We start from the raw sequence: 9403 nt of genomic DNA, 5'->3' as shown, positions 1-9403 counted from the left end.
TTAATTATCAACAACATGAACATTATGAACATTGAAGTTTTTGAATCATATGCAGGTGTTAACGTGTTCATATTTATGTGGAGCACATAGGCATGAAGTGCCTTAATTATTTTGGAAATGAATTAAATACTGTTACAACTCGCATAATGATCTTGAAACGAAACTAGATAATATTTACACGTTTAAACATTACTATTAAAACTCACTTTCAACGTCATTTATACCTATACTTAAAAAACACATCATAAACACAGTCACAGACGTACCTTTTCAGTTTGTTGCAAATATCAGATTCATCTGATCTTGCGAATCCGACGGGGCATTCATTTACACACGTGTAATCTTGAAGAATAGGAAAGCAATTGCACATTTATTAACAAAAGCTTTGTTGACACTAAGAATAAAGATTGTTAACTCCGAATCTACTTTATATGCTTGAATTTCATTAATATGCTTCATTTCAAATAAAGTATAAAAAAAAGACTCACTCAAAGAAAGAACTTTGCCTTCGGGACATTTCTTCTTGAAGCAGCGTTTATTTTGATAAAAACACATTTCCTCTGATTGCGCTGCATAACCATTTCTTGTGTCACATCGACAATATCCGTCAGTTTTTGTTAGTTCCAAATATGAAGTTTTGTCACAGTCAACCTTGTGCTCAGCCTTCACACACAAGTTTGTTTTTATAGCAGGACATTCACTAAAAACCGCCGATGATGTGTTATGTCGACCATTGTACATGTTTTGTCGGTAACATGGTCGGCAATACACATAAGCTTTGCCACTCTGTTGTAAAGATATTTGAGGTTCTTCTCCTATAAAAATATCAAGCAAACATACAGCAAATAATATTTATCGTTGTTTTCTCTTGAAACAACACTTGAACATTCTTAAATGTCAAAATAAAACGTCGGTTTAAAATTTTCGCTATAATCATGATACTTCACAATACTCATCGGTATATTTTCTACATATTATCATGACCGAAAATCATTATATAAAGATTATGATTAAATTGCGCATACCTGCCAAACATAATATTTCTGCTGCGCACGTTTCAATGAATAAGGCCTTGTTGTGCAAATCTCTGGCACAATGATATCGTGTACTGGGGGTGCAGTCTTTGCGTTTTGCCTGACAATACCACCGACAGGACCCATATACAGGACATGAGCCGTCCCATTGTTGTACTTTCTTACAATACCATTCACAGTCAGGGCGCTCTTTTAACTCGTATGTTGTCGAATGATGAACAACAGCCTTTAAGATATGAATAACTAACTTTACTGATAAGTATTAATATCTGTTTTACGATTCCTATACATGTACAAAAATTAAATATTTATACACAACATGTACAAATGGTTTTATTAAAATACACATAGCAATGATGCTCAATTACATAAACTCACCAAGATGAATGCATAGCTCATTATTTTAACATATTTCCAGGTTGAACAGATTGCCCTCATTCTTTCCTGCAAAGGCAATTACATTTTCAGATAAGGTTGTAAAGCGTGTAGATATAAAATTGATTAGCACGTGTACGGATAAGCTATGGTAGGCATTTTCAGTTAATAGAGTTATACGGCACTCACTTTTTAAAGATCATTCTCCTTTATTGAACAAGGAACAAGAAAATGCGCATTTCATTCAACTCAGTCAAAAGTTAAAAAAAATACAAGAATTAAATACAATATACCTGCTTTTTCTTACTCGATTACTCGAGATAATCCTATGTCGGATCACTTTCTTTGTAAACAAATCGCTTATATTCACCTCCACCAGCTATTTATCCAGGCAGTGTTGAATGATAAACATGAATGAGATTGTCACATACAATGATTTAAATTACAGACATAAAATATGTATTCATGCGAAAACAAACTTTATTTAAAGGGACCTTTTCACAGATTTTGGCTTGTATTGAAGTTTGTCATTAAATGCTTTATATTGATAATTTTATACATTGGATCTCAAAAGCTCCCGTAATAAACAACAATAAAATTAAAGAAAGAATAAAGGTAACCCTCAAGTGGGCTCGAACCACTGATACTTAGAGTAAAAGTTTAACGCTTAGACAACTCGGCCATCCGTGCTTACACAATACATGATTATTTTATACTTTATGTAAGCAGTCCTTGTAGTGGCACAACATATATCGACATCCACAGAACATTCCAAATTATTCAATCGTTTCGCGTTGCAACGCTTTATAATTTTCAGGTTTTTAAATCTAATATTTTACAAATATCCATTATATGCATATTTAAGAACATGGTTAACGTTTAGTATTACTGTTTCCTCACATATATCATAACTACAACGAAAATTTGCGAATCTGAAACATTTTTTTTGGTATATTTTATTTTTTCAATTTACCAAAACGTGAAAAGGTCTCTTTAAGAGCAGTGTAGTTAGTTACACGTTTTCTCATGTTATATATTGGTGGGATGACAAAGTAGGACATCATGAGGTATGAAACAAAAGTAAAACCATTGAAAAAGATTACAATTTGTTAAAATAAAGAAGGCATTCGATTCCTCAACACGGTGTATCATTGTTTTTACTACTTTCAAGGACAATTAAAAATGTACACATGTATAAAATGTTAACTTTCGATTTCCATGTACGGTACATGTCTTAATAATTTTAATAAGAAATCAAATAATCATTGTTAATATTAACCTTAAAGTGTACACGCCTTTATGTAGTCTTCATTGTGGTACTGTAATTTAATATCCAATTTGACGTTTTGTTTTAGATCCAAAGTTGTATAATTAACCAAATGATAGAAAAACACAATGCACCTGTAAATTAATGTAAAAGGAAGTTTATTAATAGATATGAGCAATAGCAAACATGCGTCTTTGAACGTGTACTGAGCACTACATATCGTCTCATTTAAACTCACCTGCAGTCCAGGTATTGAAGTTGTTGGATGATGCAATAGTAAATGTTTACTTTACAATCAGCCAACTATTTGCTGACATGTTTTAAAAGAAAAGATAACATGAAAGGAACACTTGTGTAATATTGATGGTGTAAATACGTGGAACTCAATGACAATTTGTTTTATCGTGTATGATCAATTGATGTATTTTTCTTCGAACAAACAAAACAAGTATCTTATTTTCCAAAAAACTATTCTGAAAATGATGATCCAAGGATCACTTCTTATGTGATCTCACACATAATTTATTGTGGTCATCCAAATTCACATTCATACATATGTATTATCTTTTCAATAGATCGACAACATCTTAGGTCCATGGAGGGTTAATAACATTTTGTCGACATCAAATGTTACTATCACAATTAACCCCAACTTCAAGAATATGGAGATTCGCGTGGCAAGATCCATGCAAAAAGTATCCATGATCTCCTCAGCAGACTCTGTCAGACAGGCTACATGGAAATGAGGTATGTATTTCAATAAGGTTTGTGACTTTGTTATGCAACATCTTTGTGTGTGTAATGAATAATATGGTTAAATGATAGATAAACATTTGGTATCATGCATACTTGTCTTTGACTGAAACTTATTGAAGTACTTGTGAACCAACCTGAATATTATTTATTATCAAACAACGACTTCAACGGAAATATGGTGTTATCTTTTCAAAGACATCGCTGTCCATGATGAAAATGAGACCTGACAGATAAAGGAAGATGTTGATGCTTATTTCAAACGTTGCAGAATTGTAAAAAACCGGAAGTGAAACTCGTGAACTGTTTTGTATAGGATAAAATGTCTCATATAATCACTATCGGTGATTATACATCACCGCGTCCTGTGTTAAGCATGCAGAAATATTGCAAGTGAAGCTATGTTATTATGCATTCAAAGGACGCACACATTTTGAAAGAAGTATGACCAGTCATTCCGTTTTAAGGAATTGTGCACAAATTATGTTAAATTCATATTTACCATTGTACATTTCTGTCAAGTTATACCCCGGATCATTCGATGATCGACCAGCCAAACAGCAATGACTTGAGTGGTCGTATTTCTGAGTAAAACATGATGGTAAATTGTCAGTTGAAGAAACTTATATTCCAAGTTCGTATGCAAATTGGTCCAAACTAAATTTGACAAACCGCAGGAGCCAAAATGTTGCCCAATATTCATTATGAAGGAATTTTACTGAAAATCCGCACGAAAATATGTGAATATATATGATTACAAATGCATTTATGATTAGTACTTGTAACCATTATTAAAATTTTACTTTCCACATGTTTTTTCAAGCATCCGGGCCGGTTGTGATTTTTTGGAGGGATTCGTTATGACTCTTAAGATAACCCAGCTATAAAATGATTTCTAACGATCAATATTTACTTTGTTTAAGCCTTTCTCGCATAATTACGTTTAATCCCGACTCGATCGATTCCCGAAAACAACAGTATGCGTCTAAACTCGATTCGCTCTTTTACCGCAAACTTTTGACTTTCCCTGTCACTATCCATTACCCGCTAATCGCATAGAATACAGACTTCCTCTTTTTTTAAGCAAATTTTGGTTAACGTTGATGATAAATGGTTTAAAGAACTTCATTAGCACAAACGTTCGCCATTTTCTTAAGAATCGTGTACTTTTGTATAGAAAGCCAAAGGGGACCCCGCTAAAATACATATAATTATATAGTTATTATCATTTTTCGCGGAACTTTCATGTAGGAATCTCGGGAATCTATATTTTCGCGGAATTGTGCAAATCATCGTAGAAAAAAGCGGGTTCAAAAATTGCGCGGAACGTTCATTGAATCCTCATCTTCGCGAACTGTGCAAAGATCGCACGGAACTTTCGTATCTTCCTCTGAACAATTGTCGATTAAACAACGTACAAAAAGCGGGGTCTAAAAATCGCGCGGAACTTTCATATCTTCGGAATAATTAGACATTGAACTTCTGTACAAAAGTCGGGTTGCTATGTAAATTGCGGGTTTCTAATCAAAAATCGCGCGGAAGATTCATTACTCAGCGCGATTTTTCAATAGCATTGACTTACTGCACGAAATTCGGGTTGCTATGTGGTTACGCGATAAAATTTGATTTGTTCCGACACCTAGAATGAACCAATCAAATCTCGCGTCTTATCCAGCGTTCGTGCAGTCATCATGATGACGGTTGTTTCACATTAACACAAAACCTTTTAAGGGCGAAAGAGTGATCAATTTTGATGACATTAGCTATGAGGTTAGTATTAAACATACATGAATTATGAATTTGAATGCAATTAAAACAGCTCAAGAGTATCGAGTGTTGTTTTCACGGTTTGTCGATATGCAAACGTCTCTGATAAAAAATAAACACGTCATATGTCGTCAAAAAATGAACTATAGTGTTTGTGGGTAAGAAACATCTTCCCTTAAGCTCAGTTAGTAGAGAGCCAAGTTATTGTTATGGTAGTCGTGTGCTCTAGTCCAGCACCGTATACATCTTCAATTAAAAAGAACAAGGCTTTACAGGCAATTCATCCCAAAGGCAACTCGTACCTATTTTTGTCAGCTCGTACCTCATTCAAACTATTCAACTTGTTACATCTGTCTTATTTTGTCACAATTGTCAAATCCTTGATAGACACCAACCATAAAGTGTCAATTTTCATCAACACTTTCGCTGCTTCATACATATCTACAGCAGACAACTTGCATGAGAAATGCTTGGATAATTTAAGTGGAAACATTAAGAGGAAAATAAACATTGTCTCTATGAGTGTGAATTATGAGCTAACCATCCTACATCTATTTCTGTATATCGGGTACGGGTTTAGTTCGGGTAGGTAGAAGTTGACTAAAAACAGGTACGAGTTGACCACAATGGGTAGGGCCTAAGTGTTTACCACGGAACAATTTGACCGGCATGCAGAACAAGATTATTGATTATTATATTTAACTGTCACACAATGTCATTACAAACACAATGACTGTCAAGACATTCTAAACTCTTAAAGTTAACATATAACAGATGTACATGTCTGATATACTGACCAAATAAAATAACACAAGATTCACACCAGATACAACGCAGTTTCAAAACTCAACATTTTGTCTGCATGGCAAGCCAATTTAGTCCAACAAATTTGATTTAACCAGTGAATTATGAGCTATATTTCTTAAAGCCGAATGCACATTATGTCTAAAAAGGGTTTTGCGGCTAATTTCTGGTATGAACTATCTTCACACAAACAAAGCATCTGGTAAACCTTCTGATATCAATAACGGAAAGCAAATAATGAGTATAATGTTCTGTATTGTGGAAGAAATACATGTAGTAAAATAATATGCAAGTATGAAACATGGTTTTAATATTTTATAGCTGTAGCAGTGTTCCCAACTTGAACATCATCTTCTGTGTACATATCTGAGGCAGAGCCAGCTTGCATATCCGACATCTGTTGCGGACAACCGATTCAGAGCCAGCTTGCACGTCATCTGTTGTGGACATCCGTGTTAGAGCCAGCTTGCACGTCCTCTGTTGTGGACATCCGTGTTAGTGCTAGCTTGCACGTCATCTGTTGTGAACATCCGTGTAAGAGCCAGCTTGCACGTCATTTCTTTTGGACATCAGTATTAGAGCCAGCTTGCACATCCTCTGTTGTGGACATCCGTGTTAGTGCTAGCTTGCACGTAATCTGTTGTGGACATCTGTGTTAGAGCCAGCTTGCACGTCATATGTTTAGGACATCAGTCAGAAATAGCTTGCATGTTATTTACTTGTGGACATTAGAGTCAGAGCCAGCAAGGACAAATCTCTGTTGTGGATATCTGTCTTAGAGCCAGCTTGCACGTCATCGGTTGTTCACATCCTTGTAATAACCAGCTTGCACATCATCTGATGTGGAAATCTGAGTCAGAGCCAGCTTGCACATCATCCCTTGTGAACATCTCTTTATGATTTTACTCTTTGCTTAGATTGACACTGTGACGTTAGTGTAATACGTTGCAACCTTAAGCTATTCCTATTGTTGAATAAAAATATTGTGTCATTAAAATATAGTTTGTTGGATAATTTGTATGTTGAATTGTATTGTTTGGTCATTGCAAAGTATCAACTTATTTTAAGAAAAGAAAAAGCACATCTTTCATCATGTATTTATATTAAAATTCTTGAATGTTAGTGAAGGTACAGTTCATATAATTTAAAGCAATTGTAATTAAAAGCAATTGTAATAGGATTGCTTGTGTTTCATTGCACAGTCAATACCATCTTGTCTTTATGCTGACATATAGAGCGGATAAATAGTAAATTTTCGTTTTTATATGCTATGGGATTGTATATCAAGATTTGTATGTTCAGATGAAAAAATTGCCATATTTTTTCTCTTTATATTTTATTCCTGCTAAATGGTTAATGCAATTTAAGTTGCACAGCCATTAATTTTGCCTTCCACCATCTCCGATTTTGGTTAGACAGTTGCAAGTTACTTGCATTAGTATGAACATCGGTTCTATTAAAGCCAGGCTGTATTGATAAAAGAAAATATAATTTGGTTTCATGGGGATTCAAACCAGGGTCTTCTAGAGTAAACTTCTTTACCACTGTGCCATTCTTTGAAATGAAATAATTACATACCAAATTTATAGGTTCTATGGCACTTTGATTGCACCAAAGTCTTAAAATGACTTAAGTATAATTGCTGTTGTGTTATTATAAACCTTTTCCTGCTCTTTGGCAATTTTAAAATGGCTACATGCAAACATCATAAAACCATAACAGCCTGCAAGTAACTCACAATCTGTTCAGGTTTTATGCTGTTTGCTGCCCATCAGTATCCTTGGGTTGGAAACAAAGCCTTTAAAACTTTAATATAGTAAGAAAGGTCTTAAATTAAATTTATTCTCGAATGCGTCTTAGTGCGTTTTTGAGTGGTACAGGGTTAAATGTCTCATTTCGTTTTTGATTATCTTTGGTTCATTGAACATATATGAGCCTTGCTCTGTGAAAAATGGGTTTAATGCATGTGCGTTAAGTATCGTTCCTGATTAGCCTGTGCGGTCTACCCAGGATAATCTGGAACGCACATGCATTACACCCCTTTTTCACACAGCGAGGCTCATTTGAATTAGACAACGCATTCAAATAATACTATTTAAATCTGAATCTTTTATTTAGTTGCAATACCATACAGCTTACTATGTTTGCAGTTTTTGTGAAAACACAAACTTTGAATGAAAGAAGCATATAATGTGTATTACACATTAAATCAACTTCCACTTTATTCCATACACTTGATAGACTCTGTAACATTTTGTTGGAAAATTCTGTCAAAGCTTTTTATTGCAAATTCATGAAACATAAATTGGTAACCTTGGGTATCCCAAAGGAATCCAAATTTTACTAGCCATAGACTTTCCAAGATGCAATTGTTCCTGAGAAGTATTTTTCTCTAGAAGGTGGCAAAACTAAGCAATTCCTTTTTGCGCTAATGGTAGGGCTAATGTCTGTAACACCCATTGACAAATTATTAAATATACATTAAAAGGTCATTGTTCACGAGACGGATCATGATATAACATGATGCAGCATTTTGTACTATATCAAATTAAATGTTGCAGAAAACAGTAGAATATTCAAATTATGGACATTTTATTATGTTAATAATGCTATATTTCAAACATTACAAATCAATAAAGCATGTTTAACAAAAGCAGAACTCTTTTGACTTTTAATTATCTTTTCCAGTCTTTAAACCTTCACAAAATTCATTGTCCCACTAACACCATCCTATAAAACAGGTTATGGCTTCCAATTGTTAATTAACTATAAAGCATGAACACAGGCACAAATATCGCAGAATCTTTTGCAAATGATACAAATGTCAATGGCCTCAATACAGAACAACAAGCAAGATTTCTTGTCAGGCGGTAAGCTGAATCCTCGAGAACACGGTTCTCATTCGGAAGATTTTCCATTTAATGCGCCACTGGGCCATTCCTATATAAATGGGCATCATGCACAAAACTTGGCCATCCAGGGCATATGCCCAAACATTTCAAGTTACTGTCACCGACTGCTTAAAGAACTAAACTGCTGATAAGCAAGGACCTATGCTCAGATGTTGGAGCAGGACATGCACTGTGGGTTCCATCAACAGCCCCTACAACGCCAAGCATTCTACATCGTTGACCAAATCCATCGGCAATGATCTTAAGCTCATGACGAGAATCTGGAAATCTGATATACTGCTCCATCATTGCTGACAAGACTCTACATGTTGAACTGACTGTGCAATGTTGAGTCCCTGAAATACAAAAGTATAATTCATGCTAGAGTTTAGCCATTTTAATTATGCTTGATTGCATTCAAAGCTTTAGGCTTATTAAGACATTCTAGAGTCCGTTTTCTGGGAGTAATCAGTACTTGGTATATATGAAGATAAAGAGAACGACAATAAACA

At 34.6% G+C, this 9403-nt stretch overlaps 2 long non-coding RNA genes across 2 annotated transcripts in view; both read right to left on the bottom strand.

Annotated features, from left to right (window-relative positions):
- Nucleotides 1-295: 295 nt before the first annotated feature.
- LOC127841902 (uncharacterized) overlaps nucleotides 296-9403 on the bottom strand; it is a 55204-nt gene continuing 46096 nt past the window's right edge. Inside the window, exon 3 of the long non-coding RNA XR_008031404.1 lies at nucleotides 296-342. This is a non-coding gene — a long non-coding RNA (uncharacterized LOC127841902). The remainder of the gene's footprint in view (nucleotides 343-9403) is intronic.
- LOC127841904 (uncharacterized) lies at nucleotides 366-2827 on the bottom strand. Its single transcript, XR_008031407.1, has 5 exons — nucleotides 2689-2827; nucleotides 1703-1788; nucleotides 1413-1478; nucleotides 1026-1260; nucleotides 366-815 (listed from the first exon to the last, which is right to left on the bottom strand). It is a non-coding gene; the product is annotated as an uncharacterized LOC127841904 (long non-coding RNA).

Source organism: Dreissena polymorpha, chromosome 8 (genome assembly GCF_020536995.1).
Source record: "Dreissena polymorpha isolate Duluth1 chromosome 8, UMN_Dpol_1.0, whole genome shotgun sequence".
Taxonomy (NCBI): Eukaryota; Metazoa; Mollusca; class Bivalvia; order Myida; family Dreissenidae; genus Dreissena; species Dreissena polymorpha.
Note: the sequence above shows the minus strand (reverse complement) of the source record. Positions and strands in the feature narration are given on the sequence as shown.